Genomic DNA, 20,513 nt, shown 5'->3' on the forward strand with positions numbered 1-20,513 from the left:
AAAATCCAGCTCCCGGAATCGCGCGGCCGCATTTGCGGCCGCACGACGTCTTATCAGGACATCTTTTTATGACATCTTATTATCTCATTCCTGCTTTGGACAAACTTGCAGGCTATCGAATGTAGCCTGCCCACAGGGCAGAGTCTGGCAAACTCCCCGTGGCGTACCAAATATGCCAAATACCAGTAACAATGATGGGTCTCATTCTCCTAAAGAGCCTTGAATATAATCTCAGTGCTAGGATGAAAGATACATTACTGGGGCCTGCTCAAGGCAATCGACGAATAACAGGATGATGAAATGAAATGAAAGTATATTTTCACACCAATATTAACTGTAGCACTGTAGCTCTGTAGCACTGTCCTCCCGTTGTTCATCGATTTGCTGGAGCGGGCCCAGTAACGTCTCCATCATGAAACTTGGCATATTGAATATGTCACGGATAGCTTGCCAGGCTTTTCCTGCGGGCAAGATACTCTTGGTAGCTTGCCGGGCTCTCCGAAAGGGGCGGAGGAATTGAACCCAGCTCAGCTGGCCAGTTGCGTGCAAGGCAAATGCTCTTCCGCTGTGCTATAGCTACAGCCCAAATGTACAATATTTATTTCATATTTTATCATTGTTATACACTCCTGGCATGACAGAGACTAAAATTTTGTTTTTCACAGCAACTTGGGCAGGATCAATGGAATTGGAGTATCTTTGCACACGTTCATTTTCCTGTACCACTAACTTGATCCCTCAGCACTACAGGGGAGGCCAGGATACAGACAGAGTACTCTTATGGGTGGCTCCACAACTAAAAAAACACAGAATATCCAAATTTGAATAGTAAAATTTTTCATAATGTTTGTTTATCCACTAGTTTAACTCCAAATTGCCACTTGCAATCATCACTGAGAGTGTAATTTCTTTTCTTTTTCTTTTGAGACTCTAATTTCTAGTGGGAAATTTACCTTCAACATTGGTCTATATTATTGATACTGAACTTGCAAAATTCTTTGAGTTCCCTCAGTGAAGAACTAATGGTGCACTTGTGATTTTAAAGAGGTGACTTTGGAAGGTCCCCATAACAGGAGAGCTGCCCAGTGATGTCACCATGTGAGGGGAGGGAGGAACATAGATTTTATCTCCAGGTTTCTCTTTCTTGGGAGGGCAGACAGGAAATTAAGGTTGATCTACAACGAGTAATTCAATAAGAGTCATATCTGCAATGGTCTCTCTATGGAGCCTCAGTGTAAGGAAGGCCCTTAGGGTGACTCTGGGGTGTGGTGTATCTGGATGTTCTGGGAGAGTGGGAGCTCAGGGAGAGCATCGATGTTCTGGGTCTTTCCTCTGTCTCACTGTGAAGGGATCAGTGCTGCAGGTGTCACTGGACAGGGTTTCTGCTCTACAATGTCTGAGGGGTGGAGAGGGAATGGGGAAACCTGAATGTTCATTTGTGAGTGGATGAGGGATGGGAGGTAAGCCCAACTCAGAGAGCAAGACTCCCAGGTATAGGGTGACCAGGTAGAGGCTACCTGGGTGCAGATCAGAGGGTAGAGGTCAGTGGGCACAGACTGTGTGTCTGAGAGCAGAAGGAAGGAGCCAGCACAGAGCTGAGTGGACACCAGGATTTCTCTTTTTGATGAAGTGACTCCTGAGCATTGCCAGGTGTGACCCAAAAGGCCAAAAAAAAAAATGACCTAGGGGTGGAGCGAAGGAAAGTTTCCATCGCTCCAGCCCCAGATCATTCATTCTTTAATTTTTTTTTTTTTTTTACTTTTTTGGGTCACACCTGGCGATGCTTCTGGGTTACCACTGGCGGTGCTCGGGGGACCCTATGAGATGCTGGGAATAGAATCTGGGTTGGCCACTTGCAAGGCAAATACCCTCCCCTCTGTGCTATCGCTCCAGCCCCGGTCATTCATTATTGAGCCCCTCTTTGTGCCTCAGACAGGTCGAGGCGGCCCTCCCCGTTTTGTCTTTGGTCTGTCTCAGCAAAGAACGTGGCCAGAGGGCAAGTTTTGCTTCTCTGTTGGGTTGAGCGTTTCAGTAAAGCCAGATGCAGTGCAGAGAGGAGGCGGGAGGACCGCGCTCTCTGCCGGGGGGATGGTGCCTCCCTTGCCGGCCGTCTGGTTCTTCTCATCTCTGCTGTTTGCCCCCGCCTCCCATGCGCCCAAATTTTCAGCGGGGCCATGGGTCACGGCCCCCAGGCCTGCTCATCTGAAGCTTGGTGGCCCCTCAGATTTTGGGGAGCCTGCTGATAAGGCCTCTTCCCCTTTCCCGGCCCGGGATTGGGGAAGCTCCTTTTTTGTTTCCTGGGCAGCCAGACCTTGCTTGACTGGCGGCTACTCCAGGCCGTGGGTCAGGGTCGGACCCGGGCCTCCTGGCCTGCCCGCCTGTGCTCCAGCTGTCGAGCTCTGTGGCCCCTTGGTTTGGGGAAGCTGCTCTCGAGCAATCGCTGACCCAGCCTTGCTAGGAGGAGCAGTCCGCGCAGGAAACGGTTGGAGGCAAACGGCAGGTGCGTGCAAGCTGCATCTGGCCCTTCCCACGGGGTCCTGAGTAATGACTGCTGTCTGATTCCCAGAGCCCCTGGCAGCCTCTGAGACACCCCCCCTCCCCCGCGCAGGACTCTGGGGTCTGTGTGTGTGTTCTGGCTCTCCCAAAACTCCTTCCCACCCACAGAGTGGATGGAGAACTCAGAGCCAAAATTCACAGAACAAGGTGCCCTTGGAGTCATCTGAGAGCTGAGTGTCAGGTTAGGCCTGATCTCCTCAGAAACATGATTCATCTGGTAATGAGCAACGTTTCCTCAAGGGAGAGTCCTCAGACCCTCCTGGGGGACTGCAGCCCTGAAGCTCACCCTGCTTCCTCCTGCAGGTGGTTTGTGTCTCGGCCCCCATGGCCTTCCCCTCACTGTGTTTCTCGCACATTAGTACAGGGCCGTGTCCTCCTCCCTCAGGTGGTTCATTTGCAGAGAGAGCGTGTTCTTGCTGTTCTCTCTGGAGATGGTGAATCAGCCCTTCACAGAGTCCGCATACTATGTACTACCACCAGTATTTATGTATGAGACCCACTCTAGGCCCTTCCCTGGAGCCTGGCGAACCCAGTGCATCACATAGCTGCCAACATTGAATCCAGAGGCTGCACAGGAGAGTGTCAGAGACCCGCCGGGCTGCACCAGGTCTCCCCCAGACTCCACCAGCTGCATCTCACACTGGATCCCTGCAAACACAAAGACATCCTGGTCAGGAAACTCTCCTCACACAGAGGATCTGCTGCTCCCATCTCTCCCATCCTCTGTGTCTCTGTCACTCGTGATTTACCTCCTAACACACAGCCACCAGGAGAAGCCAACTCAGCCCACACGCCATGTTGGTTCTTTGTGAATCAGGATGGAACCCCTGGGAACCCCTGAACTGACTCCTCTCCTGGAGCTGAGGCTGGGCTGGCCTGTTTTCATCATAGCACGAAGAGGATCATTTGCATATTCTCCTCCTACATAAGTTCTGTTTGAACCTAAAGAGTAAGAGAAGGACTCCAGAGTATGTGTCATGTTCTGGGGGTGACTTGTGACCTGGAAAGATTCTGTCATGCAATTATATGACAACAAATTTAATTTGAGATATTTTGTCCTTATTTTTAATGACTATCATGTAATATCTACAGTCATACTTCAGTATAACCAGAGTGGCACAATAACAAATCCAAATCAACAGAGACTGAAGGATTGCACAGTGGTGGGGCACTTGCCTTGCACACGGCTGACCGAGGTTTGAACTCTAGTTTCCCATATGCTTCTCCCTGCAATTTCAAGAGTAATTGCTGAGTGTAGAGTCCTAAGTAATCCCTGAGAAACGCCAGGTATAGTCCCAAAACCAGAGAATAACTCACAAATAAAGCCAAGCAAAATATGGGCTAGCTGCTGTCAAGAACTTCTTCCCTGTAATGAGAACTAGTTGTAGTTATTCTGAATTTTGTCTTTACCTGGAGGATGTTGGAGACTAGTGTGCATGGAGGTGCATAGGGTGTGACTCTTCACATCAGCTTGACCCCACGTCTCCTTCTACCATGTCAATATTTGATTAGCAATAAAAACCACGGGAGCCCATGTCCTACACATAATATTGACTTAGAGATCATTAATGTTTCATGAGAAATGGCATATATGGACACCTGTGCAGTGATCATAAGACCCAAAACAGTGGATGAACCCCTCACCCAGTGTTTCCCCTTGGCCTATGGTATTCCTCCCCCCATATCTCACCCCTCCCTCATCTCTCTGCAGTGCTTCCTGTTTGTGTAAGTGTATGTAGGGTGTGATGACGGAAACTCACTCTCAATAGTCTTCCACTCTAGGGACATATTATGGGTTTTTAATCATGACTAAAGGCGTCTTGGATTACTCTCAGTCCTGGACCTTTACATATAGGTCACATGAGCTTTCAAGAAGGAGAAAGAAAAATGAGGAAAAGCTGTTCTACATCTGACATGATTATCAAAAAGAAAGCTATACAAATAATAACAAACAGGAAAGTACCGATTAATACTCACCCTGTTAGGCGTTGGAGTCCTGGGGGCTTTGTGGGGTGAGTGTGAGTTGGGAGAGTGAGGGATTCTGGGAGTGGAGCTACTCTGGGAACGATGGGGAGGGGTCCCAGGCTGGAACTGGGCATGGATAGGAGTGGTGGAAGTTATGGGGGCTGAGTGTCTCTGTATTTTGACAGAATATTGGCCCATGTGGGTTTCTAGCACATGGTGACCCTCTGCCCCTGGTGGGGCAGAGGCCTTTCCCAGGTGGCTCCCGAGTGCCCTGCAGCTGCTCCCTTGTCCCCTGCAGAAGTTGGTGTGTGGGATCCCCTGACATACCCACAGTTCCCTGCAGAGTCACACCTCCAGGTTCACCTGCTCTCAGGCTGCTCCCCTGCAGGCAGATCACTGGGTTCCTGGGTCTCTGGAGACAGTGAATCAGCCCCCCACAGAGAGTCAAGAGTTGATTGTCCAGCCACAGTCTTGCCCTTTCCCAGGGTCTGGTGATCAGGTCATCCAGGAGCTGCTGACTAGAGTCTGCACTGGAAAGACTTCGTCTCTGTCTCTGACTATGTCTCTCTCTCGCTCTCTCTCTCTCTCTCTCTCTCTCTCTCTCTCTCCAGGTTAGGCCTTCAGTGATTATACCTTCTTAATTGAGATCGGATGGGCTGGTCACATAATGAGATTTAAAGACGACCGCTGGACTAGAGCTGTTACCGACTGGATTCCACGGGATGTCAAAAGACCGCGTGGCAGCCCACCTACCAGATGGTCAGACTTCTTCATCAAGATCATGAACGATTGGTTTGAGGCTCTTCATGTTTTTAGAGTGAACAGACACCATTGGGCTACACTAGCACGCTACAGGGACAAATGGAGACGTTACTGGCGCCCGCTCGAGCAAATCGACGATTAACGGGAAGTTAAGTGATTAAGTGATTAAGTGAATTGAGATCGGACCCTTCCACATTACTTCCCACCCAATGTCCAATTTTCTGTGCTAATCCTGTTTGATTGAGTTGTAGAGTTTTTGATAGTCACTCCAGGAAATCCACAGTTTTTAACGGGGAAATATAGCTGAAGTTAAATCTTTAACTGGTGGCAGCTTTGGGGCATGTGCGTGAGTGTCTGGGCTTCCAGAAGTACAGAAAGATGGCAGAGATGTAACGTAAATATAAATCAGAGGGACAATGAGAGATATCATGGCGAAAGACCTATATCAGGAAAAAACTCAAAAGAACAAGAGTTGGGATGTTGTCAAAAGCAAATCTGTTTCCTCATTAGCTTGGAATGTTGTCTGATTTGATGTCTATGAAAAACTGATTCAAGTTACATACCTTCACCTAAAGGTGAAAATATCAAATTAAGAAGTTATAAGAAAACATACAATGAAGCATTTAATATACTGGCTAGGACACGGAAATGATCCTAATGCTTAATGTCAGGTTCATGGGTAAGAATTTGTGGGGTATATACAAAAAGGGATACTGAGCAGTAGATTAAAAAAAAAAAGACAAAAGAGCAGCATTTTCTGCACTATGAATGGAACTAGAGAACATTACATTAAATAAATTTTGTCAGAGGGAGAAGGACAAATTCAAAAATATCATTCAACTGTGATACACAGAGAACAGAGCGTCAGCATGGACAGTATGCAATGTTAATGGCCCCTGAACCCTAACCACAGTCTGGGGTTCCTGAGAGGACTATAGTGGGGTCTTAGATCACTGGGAAGAAGAGGCTGAGCACAGGGGCCACAGCAGAATGTGGGGGTCTGTGGGAATTTGGTGCTATGAATAGTGCAGGAAGCTTGTGACCCACAAGCATCAACACCCGGACTATTTGTCATCGTGTATCCTCAGTGACAATAAAGAATAGAGTGGGAGAAGTGTCTTCTTTCTGTATACAGAATGATCTTTATTGGAAGAAAAATCAACCACACCTGACCTAGCAGAACAGACAGTCTCTAGTGGACTCTGAGACAGGAAGAGGAAAACACTAATCTGTATTAGAAGAGGAAGAGCTAAAATGTATATACTTTTTTTAAGTTTGTAAAAATATAATAAAGAGGAAAATGATTCCTCCAAAAGAAGAATTATATGTAAAAACAAATGAAAAAGAAAAAAAAAAGTGACTTCTTACTGGCCCTTCTCCCCCTGCCCCTGGCACAGCCCTGGATCACCTGGAGCAGAGCACCCCCTGGTGGCCACTTTCACCCCTGCAGCTGCCCCGTCTCCCTCAACAGGTTTGTGTCTGGGCTCACAGAGCTTGCCCTCACTGTGTGTTTTCTGGCACAATAATACACGGCTGTGTCCTCAGTTACTGACTTGCTCAGTATTAGATAAACCTGGTTCTTGGAGGTGTTCCTAGAGCTGCTGAGTCAGGACTGATGACTTGGCTTATAGTATGTTCTTCCATCATACCCTAGCACCAACCCAATCCAGAACCTTTCCAGGGGTCTGGCGACTCAGTCCACATCATAGTCGGTTAGAGAGAATCCAGAGACCGACCTAGCAGGTGAGGAACAGCGTCTGTGAGGGCGTCACCAGGGTTGGTCCCGACTCCTGCAGCTGTACCTGGAACAGAACAGCAGCTGTACCTGGAAGAGGACTCCTGGGGACAGAGACCCACAGTGAGTCACTGGCTCAGAGGACCCATGCCCACCTTGGAGCCTCTGTCCAGGGGATACTCACATCCGGGAGTTGCTACCAGAAAGAGGAGGAAACAGCACTGAAGCATGTTCCTGCCCATGAGGTCCATGATCTCAGACACTGTGTCAGGGGCAAGGGAGTCCAAGTTGGGATGAGTGTGAACGTGGCTTTAATCCTGGGTCCCGAGTGCAGATTTGCATGGGGCAGCCTCTGTACAGAAAGGAGAGGGCCTGGGGGAGGCTGGTGTGTGAGCTCCCTGGAGAAGGTGCTGACTGTGGCTCAGAGCACTCAGGCCTGTCTCTGGGGCCCTGTCAGAGCTGGGCCTCTTCCTCCAGCACAGGAAACATGCTGAGGAGCTCTCAGGAAACAGGAATTTCTCAGGGGGATATGGCATCTTGATAGGAGAGTCCCCGTTTCTCAGGTCCCTGATGACTAAACTCAGACCCCCAGGGCCTCTACTCTGTAGACAGTGTCCCTTGGTGGTGCCTCATGTTCTCCTACTGCAAATGGAAAATCTGGACCAAACAGGCAGTGTAACTGGCACAGGAAATTCTGACTTAGCTTCGGTCAATCTATGGTAGTCAATTTTAACTATTTACTCTCTTATCTTTCATGAACATTCCTTCCCCTGAAGCAGCATCATTTCCTAATTTCAAGTTTGTTATTAGGGTGGATTTTTTTTTAAATTTTCACTGTTAATGGTTTTGAACTGGGACAAGGATGATGCTTCTGCCTAGGTGACCTTCCTGGTGTGGTTGGACTGGACAACAGCACCTAAACCTGACCAGTCCTGTGTACAACTCAGTGTCCAAAAGATGATCATGAACTTCAGGTCCCTATTCTCGGGGTTCATCACTGAAGAATATCAACCAATGTTTGATGCTTAGAAAGACCCAGTAAAGGGTCCTCAGCACACAATCTATTGGGCCAGAGGTTTGGTCTTTGTGTAAAGACTCACACATGCTACAAATGTACAGTGTACTAGCCCTGAGCAGTTACACGTGAGGCCGTACCTAAATGGATGGAACCTAGACACACTCTTTGTCACATAAGTGTACCCCTAATTCCATGAATAGCCAGAGCATTGAATTGAATCTAAGGAACCAGAAACTGTGCTTTATAATTTGATGTTTTAAAAAGTCAGCGTTTGGGGCTGGAGCAATAGCACAGCAGGTAAGGCATTTGCCTAGCACTCAGTTGACCTGGGTTCAATTCCCAGCAGGCCGTATGGTTTTCCAAGCAGCACCAGGATTAATTCCTGAGTGCATGAGCCAGGAGTAACCTCGGTGTATTGCCAGGTGTGACCATAAAACCAAAAAAAAATTAGCATTAAATATCAAAAGTTATCAAAACGCCCATCAAGATAAGTAAAATTCTACCAAAAATAAACACAGAGATAGACAAATAGCAACTCAAAGAATATGATTATTGAGAAGTATGAGTATTAAACCTCATGTACATGATGGCTCTAACAGAATTATTAACATTCTCTTATATAAAGCACATGACTAGCCGTGACTCTGTCCCAGAGCACCTACAAGCCCAGGACGGTGAACCCTCACAGATCCGACACCACCTGCACTGTTTCTCTGAGTTCCACCACTGGTAGAAGATTCCAGGGGAGCTGGACCCCAGACCTCATATATAGTCTGGAGAGGATTAGGAGATGCACAAAAATGGAACTGTTTCCTAAAGATGCAACATAGACTACAGGGAACATTCTTTTTTTAAAGAATCATTTATTTTTTAAATTTTATTGAATCACCATGAGCTACTTACAAGTTTTCATGTTTGGGTTACAATCACACAATGATCAAACACCCTTTCCTTCACCAATACACATTCCTCATCACCTATCTCGCCAGTATACTCCCCCTTCCCTGCCCTCCCCTTGCCTCCATGGCAGACGATATTCCCCATACTTTCTCTCTCTAGTTTTGGACATTATGGTTTGCAATACAGGTACTGAGAGGTTATCATGTTTGGTCCATTATCTACTTTCAGCACAAATCTCCCATCCGGACTGATTCCGCAAGCCACCATTTTCTTAGTGATCTCTTCTCTATTCCATCTGCCTTCTCCGCTCTAATCATGAGGTGGGTTTCCAGCTATGGAGCAATCCTCCTGGTCCTTGTATCTACTGTCCTTGGGTATCAGCCTCATGTTATGTTATTCTATACTCCAAAATGAGTGAAATCTGTCCCTCTCTTTCTGACTCATTTCACTTAGCATGATAATCATCCAAATCCAAGTAGGCTTGGAGATCTCAGCCCCGGAACCCGCGTGACTTTGTCCCTCTGCCAGTACCTTCATGTGTGCGGAGAGTGGTCTCAGCATGGTGGTGGCTGGTCCTGGAGATCTTTGGCTGCCGGAGCCCTGGTCGGGGCGGGGAGGAAAGCTCAACCCGCTCCCCTCCAAGGGGCCCCGGCAGCGAGGACAGTCAGGAGCGGGGGCAGGAGACTGCACTGTTCTTCTTCCGGGAGCTGGTTTTTATAGCCTCTGAGTCTTGGCCGCTGATGGAATTACATGGCGCCAGGGGGCCAGTTGGTGGGTGTGCCCCCCCCCGCGTACTGGAATTTGGAGGATCTGGGTGGAGGATGCTCGGCCCAGATCCTCCAAATTCCAGTAGGCCTGGGTCACACCCACCAACTGGCCCCCTGGCGCCATGTAATCCCATCAGCGGTCAAGACTCAGAGACTATAAAAACCAGCTCCTAGAACCACGCGGCCGCGAATATGATATCTTATTATCTCATTCCTACTTTGGACAAACTGGCAGGCTACCGATTGTGGGCAGGCAGAGTCTGGCAAACTCCCTGTGGCGTACCCAATATGTCAAATACCAGTAACAATGATGGGTCTCATTCTCCTAAAGGGCCTTGAATATAATCTCAGGGCTAGGATGAAGGAGACATTACTGGGGCCTGCTCGAGGCAATCGACAATTAACAGGATGATTTGATTTGTGATTTGTGATGATAATCTCCATGTTTTCCATTCATAAGCAAATTTCATGATTTCATCTCTCCTAACAATTGCATAGTATTTCATTGTGTAGATGCACCAAAGTTTCTTTAACCAGTCATCTTTTCTAAGGTACCTGGGTTGTTTCCAGATTTTGGCTACTGTGAACAGCTTTTCAATGAACATATAGGTACAGATGTAATTTCTACTGTGCTTTTTTTCATCTTTGGGATATATTCCTAGAAGTGGTATTGCGGGGTCATATTGAAGCTCAATTTCTAGATTTTGAAGGACTATCCATATTGTTTTTCAGAAAGGTTGATCCAGTCAGCATTCAACAGGGAACATTCTTTTTTTTAATTAATTAATTAGTTTATTTTTTAAAATTTTTATTAGTGAAACATCATGAGGTACAGTTGTAGACTTACAAAGTTTTGTTCTTTAGTTTCAGTTATACAATGATCAGTTATAAAGTTATACAGTTATACCCATCCCTACACCAGTGCCCATTCTCCACCACCAATGATCCCAGTAGCCCTCCCATCCCCCCATGCCCCCATCTCTCCCCGCCTCTGTGGCAGGGATTCCCTTTTGTTCTCTCTCCCCGTTTGGGTGCTGTGGTTTTCAAAAGAGGCATTGAGTGGCAATCATGTTCGGTCTATAATCTACTTTCAGCATGCATCTCCTATTAACAGGGAACATTCTTGAATCTATAAAAACTTGTTTCCAACAACCAACTTTGACTGTATATGTAATAAAATATTTAGAAATTTATTTTCAACATATTAAATAAGATGCATTTCCATTTTCAATGCTTCTTGACACATTTTGTAGTTGTCTCACCCTTACAGATGTATACTAAAAATATCCTTGTTTATCACTTGGAATTTATTAGAAAGATGATAAGAAGTCAATTATAAATGAATGAAAGCCTATATTATCATTTTGTATTTTCTCATTGTTAGTCCTAGATGAAAGAGTTAGCTTTTAATTTTGTTCATAATAGCAATTGGACAGATTCAATGAAATGCTCTCCATGTAAATGTCCCAAGATCATATTTCAGGACCACGAATTGACACCTGAGCACTACAGGTGGAACCAGGACACAGATAGGAAGTAAACACATAGTGTTTCAGGTGTGCTCCCCAAGTCAAAGAAAAATATAGATTTTCCGTCACTTGATCACTTGACTTCCCATTAATCATCGATTTGCTCGAGTGGGTGCCAGTAATGTCTCCATTTGTCCCTGTCGCATACTAGTGTAGCCCTATGGCGTCTGTTCGCTCTAGGAACACGAAGAGCCTCAAAACTGATCGTTTGTGATCTTGATGAAGAAGTCTGACCATCTGGTAGGTGAGCGGCCACACGTTCTTTGACATCCCGTGGAATACAGTCGTTAACAGCTCTAGTTCAGTGGTCGTCTCTAAATCTCATTACGTGACCAGCCCAACTGATTTTTGGCACCTTGGCAAAGGAGACAGCGTCCCTGATTCTTGATAGTCAACGGAGGTTGGAATTCCGGATTATTTCTCTTACTTGAGTGAAACGTGATATTCCAAGCATAGCTCTTTCAATATAGATTTTTCCATATTTGGATAATATTATTTTTACATAATGACTAGATATCCATCATTTTATGAAAATTAAACTTATTTATTGTGAATTGAACCACAGTGAGATGCACAATTACAAAGTTGTTCATGACTAAGTTTAAAACATATAATGTTCCAACACCCATCCCTTCACCAGCTTACACTTACCACCACCAATGTGCCAAGTTTTTCTCTTGCCCTTCCTCACCCCAGATGCCTCTATGGAAGGCAAGCACTATTCTTCTCTCTCTCTCTCTCTCTCTCTCTCTCCATTCCCCTCTCTCTCTGTCTCTCTCTCTGTGTCTGGTATGTCTCATTGTGGAATTATGGTTTGCAAGACAGATACTGAAAGGTTATAGGTATATCCCTTTACCTACTTTAAATACTCAGTTCGTGCCCAAAGTGATCAATTCCAACTATTGTCATGCTGGTCCCTTCTCTATCCTAACCACCCTTTGCCCAACACACACTTTTGGCTGGCTTCAAACCGTGTGCCAGTCTTTCTGGCTCCTGTTTTTCCTGGACTTAGATATTAGCTCATACTATTTTTGTTTAAAAAAAAATAAACTCAAGCTCATTGAGGTTTCTCGGGAGTTCAAGATGCTGCTCTGCCTAGCGTTCATTGATCTAAAGAAGGCCTTTGATACTGTTGAGGCTTTGATTCTATTGTCAATCCACACAGAGCACAGTGGGGAGACAGAAAACAGTCTGACACTCCAGAACTGTAGATAGAAGTTCAAGGAGCTCCTACCAAGAAGCCCCATCCAGGCGCCTGCTCTGTACAGAGGCAGGAAGCGTGCATTGAGAACAATCCTCCAGGTCTGCTTTCTGGACTGCCCTGTCCCAGGAATCTGTCTGTGCCTTTCTGCTCTACCACATTGACAATCCAGACTGGCCTTCAGGTCGGGCCCCTGTTTCTGTGCTCTGCACTGACCTCGGTCGAACTTTCGCCCATATTGTGCTCATCGTGCCTTCAGGAATTGAAGGGTTGTCCTGATTCATGCATGTTCAATGTTCTCCTAGGGGAGGGAATTAAAATACACTCACATCAGATATGAGCATTTTCTCTGTCATTGGGAAGGAAGGGTTTTGCTATTTGTAAATTGACCATTTTGATAAATTTGGGAACATTTTTCAAAGTGCAGGTATAAATCTTAATTTCAACCTAAGAAGCAAACCTCATAGTCCAACTACAGAAGCACAAATATTCCCAGTAATACTCTGGATTGCATGACGGATAGCCCGTCTGGTAGTCATGCTGTCTGAGACTTCTCTAGAGTGTGCATTTGTGCATGAATTTATGTCCTCGATATCAATTAAGAGAAAGTGATAAATTGTGATTATTTATTCCCATATTTCAAGGCATGCACAAAATTAATGTCTCAATCAATATCATATATTTCCCAGGAATATTGGTCAATTGGTGAGGTCCGACCCAGGTAAGCTCAGCTGGGATGCGTGACCCAGGGGTGGAGGGAGCAGCTCCTGAGGCCTCGCTCTATATTCTGTCTGCTGCTCCATACTACTGCCAGTCTTCCTGGGCACACCCCAGACCGTGTATCTGTGCTTGGGTCACAACCTTCCCCTGAGGTGGGCTTAGGTGTCCCAAGATCAGGACTTCACAGACCCTGACCATTTCCTTACCACCACGTAAAGTAGAAATGTGACTATGGTTTCTTTAATATAGGGTCATCTCCTCCACTGTTCCTTATCCATGGCTGGATTCGGCTCAGAAAAAATGGAGATACAAACATGCATAGAGGGGCAGGGCTTCACAGAAACTCCGTATGAGGGTCATACCAATGCTCAAATTTCATTTTAGGGAAAAACAATTTTTTTGCTTAGATACAGATATTTTTTTTCTTTTTAAGTCACACCCGGCGTTGCACGGGGCTTACTCCTGGCTGTAGAATCACTCCTGGCAGTGCTTTGGGGACCTTATGGGATGCTGGAAATCAAACCAGGTTTGACCGCATGCAAGGCAAATGCCCTACCCACTGTGCTATTGCTCCAGCCCCTTAGACACAGAATTTAAAATAAAATGTGTGACGATACTAGTCTGCCATTGGTAGATCTACAGTTCATGAATGCGCAGTGACACCAGTTTAAACTTTTATATGGTTCTTCCTGTGCCATCGGGGGCTATCCACTGGAAAATTCTAGAAGAAAATACGAGTGACACCAAGTGTTCTAGAGAGAAGCCGTCTTCCTCTGGGCTGTTGCTGAAGGACAGAGAGAGATCCTGAGCCTTTCTCTCAGATGAAGCCTGGCCCTGTGAGCCCCATTCTGTGTCTCAGACCCTGAGTCTCTGAGGAGGAAGTAAGGAAGATCTCCTCACCCTGCACAGCTGCCTCCCCCTCAGGTTTCTGATACACTCAGGATGTGGTTGTCACACTGTGTATCTTGCACAGTAATACACGGCCGTGTCCTCAGTGCTCAGCCTACTCAGTTCCATGTAGGCTGTGTCCTTGGACTTGTCTGCAGTGAGTGTGAGTCTGCCCTGCAACTTTGGTGCGTAGTTTGTATTACCAATACCAGGATATATGCTTCCCATCCACTCGAGTCCTTGTCCCGGGGCCTGCTGCACCCAGTACATATAGTAGCTGGTGAAGGTGTATCCGGATGCCTTGCAGGAGATCTTCACTGATGTCCCAGGTTTTCCCACCTCAGCCCCTGACTGCACCAGCTGCACCTGGGAGTTCACACCTGTGGACAGCAGACAGGAGTGGGTGGACTCCACTTGACTGGCCCCGTTCCCTCAGCCCAAGGCATGGGGACACTTACCTGCAGCCACTGCCACCATGTAGAGAATTCTCCAGGTCCAGTCCATGGTGAGGACCGTGCACTCAAGGGCTTCTGAAGGTGTGGGTGTGTCTGCTGTGTGAGTTTGTCAGGACACAGACTCATCTGTATTTAACTCAGTATCACTTGTATAATTTGCATATTCATGAGGAAGTAGAACTCATAGATGAAGGCCTGGTTCAACCTGAGAAGGGGCTGGTGGAAGCCACCGGGTCCATCCTCAAGGGGAGTGAAGAGGTCCATGGTCTGATCCTTGTTTGGGGAGATGAGATCCTGCCCTGTCCCAGGACTCTGTGCACACAGAGCTCCGCCTCCGGAGGGCCAAGCCCCTTTTAGGACCTTCCTCTCAGGGCCCCCCAAGTCTGTATGGCCTGAACACATCTGGACACACCTGGGCTTTGAGGTTATTTCTGGAATCTTTTCTCTATATGTCCTTCTCTCCCCAAGGGATACTTACCAAGAAAAAAATTCCCAAGGTATATTACAATGAGACTACAGAAACATCTTTATGCCCCAGTGGTTTCCATTGGTGATATTAAGAGTGCAGAAACACCACCTGCATAAAAATTTTACTGTCTTATGATATGAGAAATGTTCCTCCCAAAACATAAGTATGCACAATTTCATTGGGTGTCCTATACTTAATTTAATTTTGGTTATCTCAAGAAAGTAAAATTTAATTTTGGAGTTTTAAAATTTTATTATTATTTTTTAAATTAAACCACCATGAGATACATCATTCAAAAACTGTTCATGATTAGACTTTAGTCATACAGTATTTGTTTTTCTGAGGAGAAGCCCCTCTCATCTCTGCACCCCATCAAGCCTGCAGTTATGTGCTCTTGGGACTTGGCATTCCCTGCAGCTCGTCCCCCCCTGCACAGAGAGCCTCTGGGCTCTCAGTGGCATTAACCTCTTGGCATCGCTATCAGAGGATTGACTCCTGGGCCTTCACTTCAGAAGCTTGTTCACAAATGATATTCTTTTATGCATCTCGTTTGGGTTTTGAGCCATACCCAGAAGTCCTGAGGGCTTACTCCTTCCTCTTTGCTCAGGAATCCCTCACGTAGATGCATCCTAGTAAAATATTGGTAACTGAAATAGTTATGTTGTCATAGTTATGTTGCCAAGGAGTCAAAAATCAGATGGGCTGGTCACGTAATGAGATTTAGAGACGACCACTGGACTAGAGCCATTACCAACTGGATTCCACAAGACATCAAAAGACCGCGTGGCTGCCCACCTACCAGATGGTCAGACTTCTTTAACAAGATCATGAACGATGGGTTTGCGGCTATTCATGTTTCTAGAGCGAACAGACACCATTGGGCTGCACTAGAACGTGACAGGGACAAATGGAGACGTTACTGGCGCCCGCTAGAGCAACTCGACGATTAACGGGAAGTCAAGTGATCAAGTGATCAAATAATTATATACATATAAAAATTGAAGGAGACACTGAGTGTTTTTTGCTGAGATTATGTAAAAGTGATACACTGAATAATTCAGTAAAATAAAAATAATATAAACCATCAAACTAAGAGTATTTAAGTATTACATAAAGATCTTAAACACAAATTTTATATTAAATCCGCTGTTAATGAAGACCTCAAAAACGAGGCAAGAGTGTAACACAGCTGCCAACAAGTTTATTTTATAGCTGTATTAGTGGAACAAATATAAATAAAAAAGAAATGACTGGGATAAGATGAATAAAGCTTTATAGATTATATGTTTTGAACTCTGATTTTTTCAGTGACATAGAATAGTATTATTTAAAGAAAATTGCTTAGAGAAATGCAAGGGTAGAGAAAAAGAGAGAGTACATGGGCTTCTCCAACTGGGGAAAGTCATTGAGTTCTGATTTCTGGTCAGACATGCTGGAAATCTAGAAAACGTCTTTCTACCCAGCACAAGTGAAAATCTGAACAAGTGAAACTCGGAGATTCACTTTCTGTTTTTTAGTGAATACCAGGAAAAGAGAGATGGAGAGAGAAGTAAAATAATATTATCTAAAGAAATTTGCTTAGATAAATTCAAGGTTTATGTTCGTGTGTCAGAGAGAGAGAGAGAGAGACAGAGACAGAGACAGAGACAGAGACAGAGACAGTGAGACAGACATACAGAGAGAGAGAGAGAGATGGCACAGGATTAACAGAAAAGTTAAAGACAGCCTGGGCACACACAAAATCTGTTCATCTTCATGTGAGCCATCAGTCTCCTTTATAGATCCATAGTATTCATATACGGGTACGGGTTCTCTCTCTCTCTCTCTCTCTCTCTCTCTCTCTCTCTGATCTATGAATTGTAATACAGACACTGAAAGGTTATCATGTATATACCTTTCACTACTTTCAACACTCAGTTCTTGTCCAGAGTGATCACATCTAACTGTTCCTATCATACTGGTCCTTCTCTGTCCTTTGCCCCACACACAACACTTGTAGCAAGCTTCCATCCATTGACTAGTCCTTCTGGCCCCAGTGTTTTCTAGCCTCTTATTAATTTTATAAAAAAAAGTTTAAATCCCACATAAGAGTGCATTTATTCTATATCTGTTCCTATCCATCTGACCCATTTCACTTCGCCTGATACTTCCCATCTCCTTCCATTTATAAACAAATTTCATAACTTCATTTTTCTGGTGGCTACATAGTATTCAATTGTGTAGATGAACTCTATTTCATCCAGTTTTCTGTTCTAAGACACTCAGTTTGTTTTAGATTTGGTTATTGTGAATAAAATATTGTGATGTAGTAATTATAGGCATGCAAATATATTTTATTTAGTTTTGGGTACTTTGGAGTTAAAGACTATAGTGGAATTTCTGGGTCATACAGAAACATAATTCTTAGTATATTGGGCAATATCCTAGTTTTTTCCAAAGAGGTCAATCCCGTTGCTGTTCCTACCAGCAGAGAATGGGGATTGCCTTTCCCCCACACCTATGCTAATACAGAATGTTTTGGTTCTTTGTGATGTATGCCCTTCTCCCTGGTATGAGCTAACATCTCATTATTGTTTTGATTTGCATGTTTTTGATAAGTGATGGGGAAAATTTGTTCATACATTTTTCTGCCCCCAAGTCTACTTTAAGATGTATCTGTTTAAAATCCCAACTTTAGATGGGGTTTATTTTTTTGTTATTAGGTTTTACAAGAGCTTTATGTATGTTTTATTACTCTTACATCAGATGAGATGTGGACAGATATTTTTCCCCAGTTTTTTGGTTGTTTTTTGATTCTGGTCAGCATTTCATTGACATTTATTGGGCCATTTAAAACAAATAGACTAACAACAAGCATGAAATGGGTGAAAACTTTGGCTCCAGGTTGATCCCAAAATAATTAGTTTATAGGAGGGAGATTTAAAAAAGAAGGAAGAGAATCATGTGTTTGAACTCAACTGAGATTAACCACTTGCTGGCAACACAACACGTTTGTCACAGGCTGACCACAATCACTAACACAGTCACCTTCAATGTTGAGTGTACAAACAGCCAAGAGAGTTGGTGAGTCCTCAGGTGGAATTGTGATCAATGTGAGTGGATCATTGCAGGTCCAGAGTCAGGATACACCTCACGTGTCTTCACAGCGCAGGGCCTCACTCAGTCTCTGTGCACACTGCAAGGTCTTAGGATGTGGTTCCTCCTTCCACGAGCACAAGGTGAAACAAAATCAACTCTGAACTCACTCCCCACTGCCTTCTCCAAGACTCACCAGGGCTCAGCACTTCCCCTTCAGATTAAGATGAGCCTCGGGCACTTTATGTGTCTCCTGGAAACCCAAAAGCATTAACTAGTGGAGATGATCATAGTCGTGATCATGGCAGCACCAAGTACAGTAGCCAAGATGCACACACAACACACAACCGCAGCATTCAGTTCTGTCTGTGTCTCCTCATTCACCCTTGGAGTCCGTTCTTTCACTTTGCCAGTTCTGTTTGAAGGAGAGTGGTCATTGTTTCCTTCCTTCTCTCCCTGAGATTCCTGAGTCTCCCTGTCAGTGTTTTCTTCAAGTCAGAGAGCACTGAGAGGATTATTGCTCTCTGAACACCCACAGAGCACCGGATGTTCTGATGTTCTTACCTGGATTCAGTCCACATTCATTAACAATCAAATTATGTTTTCATTGTTCCTGGTGCTCTGTGGGAGCTGAGAATGTAAGTGCCTAGTGGTCTGGGCATGGATTGGGTGAAGTTCCTCACTCTATCTAGCTAGGTCTGTGACTCTAGTGACTTCTGGCAGCCAAACAGCCTGTGGTGTTTTCTCAGTGGGCCTGAGAGGGCCAGAGGTAGGTTGGCAGGAATAACTGTGGGTTATGGTGCTGATGGGGCCTCACTGAGACCTGTGCCATCCCCTGGGGAACAGGCTTTAAATAATATCATGAAGCTATGGGCTGGAGCGATAGCACAGCGGGTAGGGCGCTCGCCTTACAAGCGGCCAACATGGCTGACCCGAGTTCGATTCCTCCGCCCCTATCGGAGAGCCCGGCAAGCTACCGAGAGTATTCGATATGCCAGACACAGTAACAACAAAGTCTCCAATGGAGACGTTATTGGGCCCGCTCGAGCAAAATCGACGATCAACGGGAGGGCCAGATTATCGGGCCAGGCCAGATTATAGAAATTAACCTGGCGAGTTTCAGTACTATAAACTCTCAGTCCAATAGTGTCGAATTGAGAGCCCAGAATAAATCCTTAGATCTTTTACGGTGAAATCTTTGGGGAAAAAAATTCATCCTATGGAGTAAAGAAAGGAAAATCTTTTCAACAAATAATTTTGCAAAAACAACACCACATATAAAAATAACAATAGAAGATAGAATTGAATTCATATCTCACACCAGATGCAGAATTTAATGAAAGTGGAGTTATGGTCCATAGCAGAATCCTTAAAACGCACAGAGAAAATCTTGGCTGGTATCTTAATTACACTGATCTTAGAGGGCTCATCTATAATTTCATTCCATTGGCAGAGACAAGAGAAACTAAAATAAATAAATGTGACTAAATCAATTAAAAGATTAACAGCCATGTAAATGACATTAAAATTAATATACTCTACTGACTGGGAGTATCATGTACCCACCGAACATCAGAGCCCACCTAATGCCTAAATATTCATAGCACTCACCAAGCTCAACATCAGAAAAAAATCACCATTACAGTGGTGTGGAAAATAAACAGATACTTTCCTAGAGTAATATTTCTATGGGCTGTAGGCATATGAAAGGGTGTTGATCAACATTTACTATGAGTGAAATATTACTATAAAGGGTGAAATATTAATATAAAGGATAATGAAGATAATCTTTCCTCCTCACTGTGAGTGGCTTATAGCAAATATACTGGAAACAACCAGTTTGGAACATTGTCAAAGGGAATACTGTTTCTATGTTTGTGAGAACTTATCTATGGAAAACACTGTGAGATTTGTCTAAAAAGTGAAAATAGTGATTCTATTTTTGGTACCTTCAAACAGGCATGAAAACATTAATTTCAGAAAATCTATGTAAACATATGTCCATTGCAACATTTAGTATAGTGGCCAGGTATGGAAATAATCCTAATGTTTAATGACAGTTTCGTGGATAAGAAGTTGCGGTGTATATACAGAGTGGGATACTGTGCAGTTATAATAAACGACTAAATATCAGTGTTTTCTGCACCGTGGATGGAACCAGAGAATATCAGATTAAATCAAGTAAATCTCAGGAAGAAGGACAAATTCAGACAATCTTATTCACCTGTGGTACACAGAGAACAGAGCATCAGGATGGACAGGATCCAATGATTACGGTCCCTGCATCCTAACCACACTCTGGGGTTCCCGAGAGGAGTCAGGTGGGGACTCAGACCATTGGAAAGAAGAGGCCGAGCACAGGGCCACAGCAGATTGTGGGAATCTGTGGGGATTTGGTGCTGGGAGATGTGCAGGGAGTTTGTGACCCACCAGAATCAATACTCAGACTATTGTCATCGTGTTTCCTAACTGA

This window comes from Sorex fumeus, unplaced genomic scaffold, assembly GCF_029834395.1.
Source record: "Sorex fumeus unplaced genomic scaffold, SorFum_2.1 ptg000022l, whole genome shotgun sequence".
NCBI classification, from domain to species: domain Eukaryota; kingdom Metazoa; phylum Chordata; class Mammalia; order Eulipotyphla; family Soricidae; genus Sorex; species Sorex fumeus.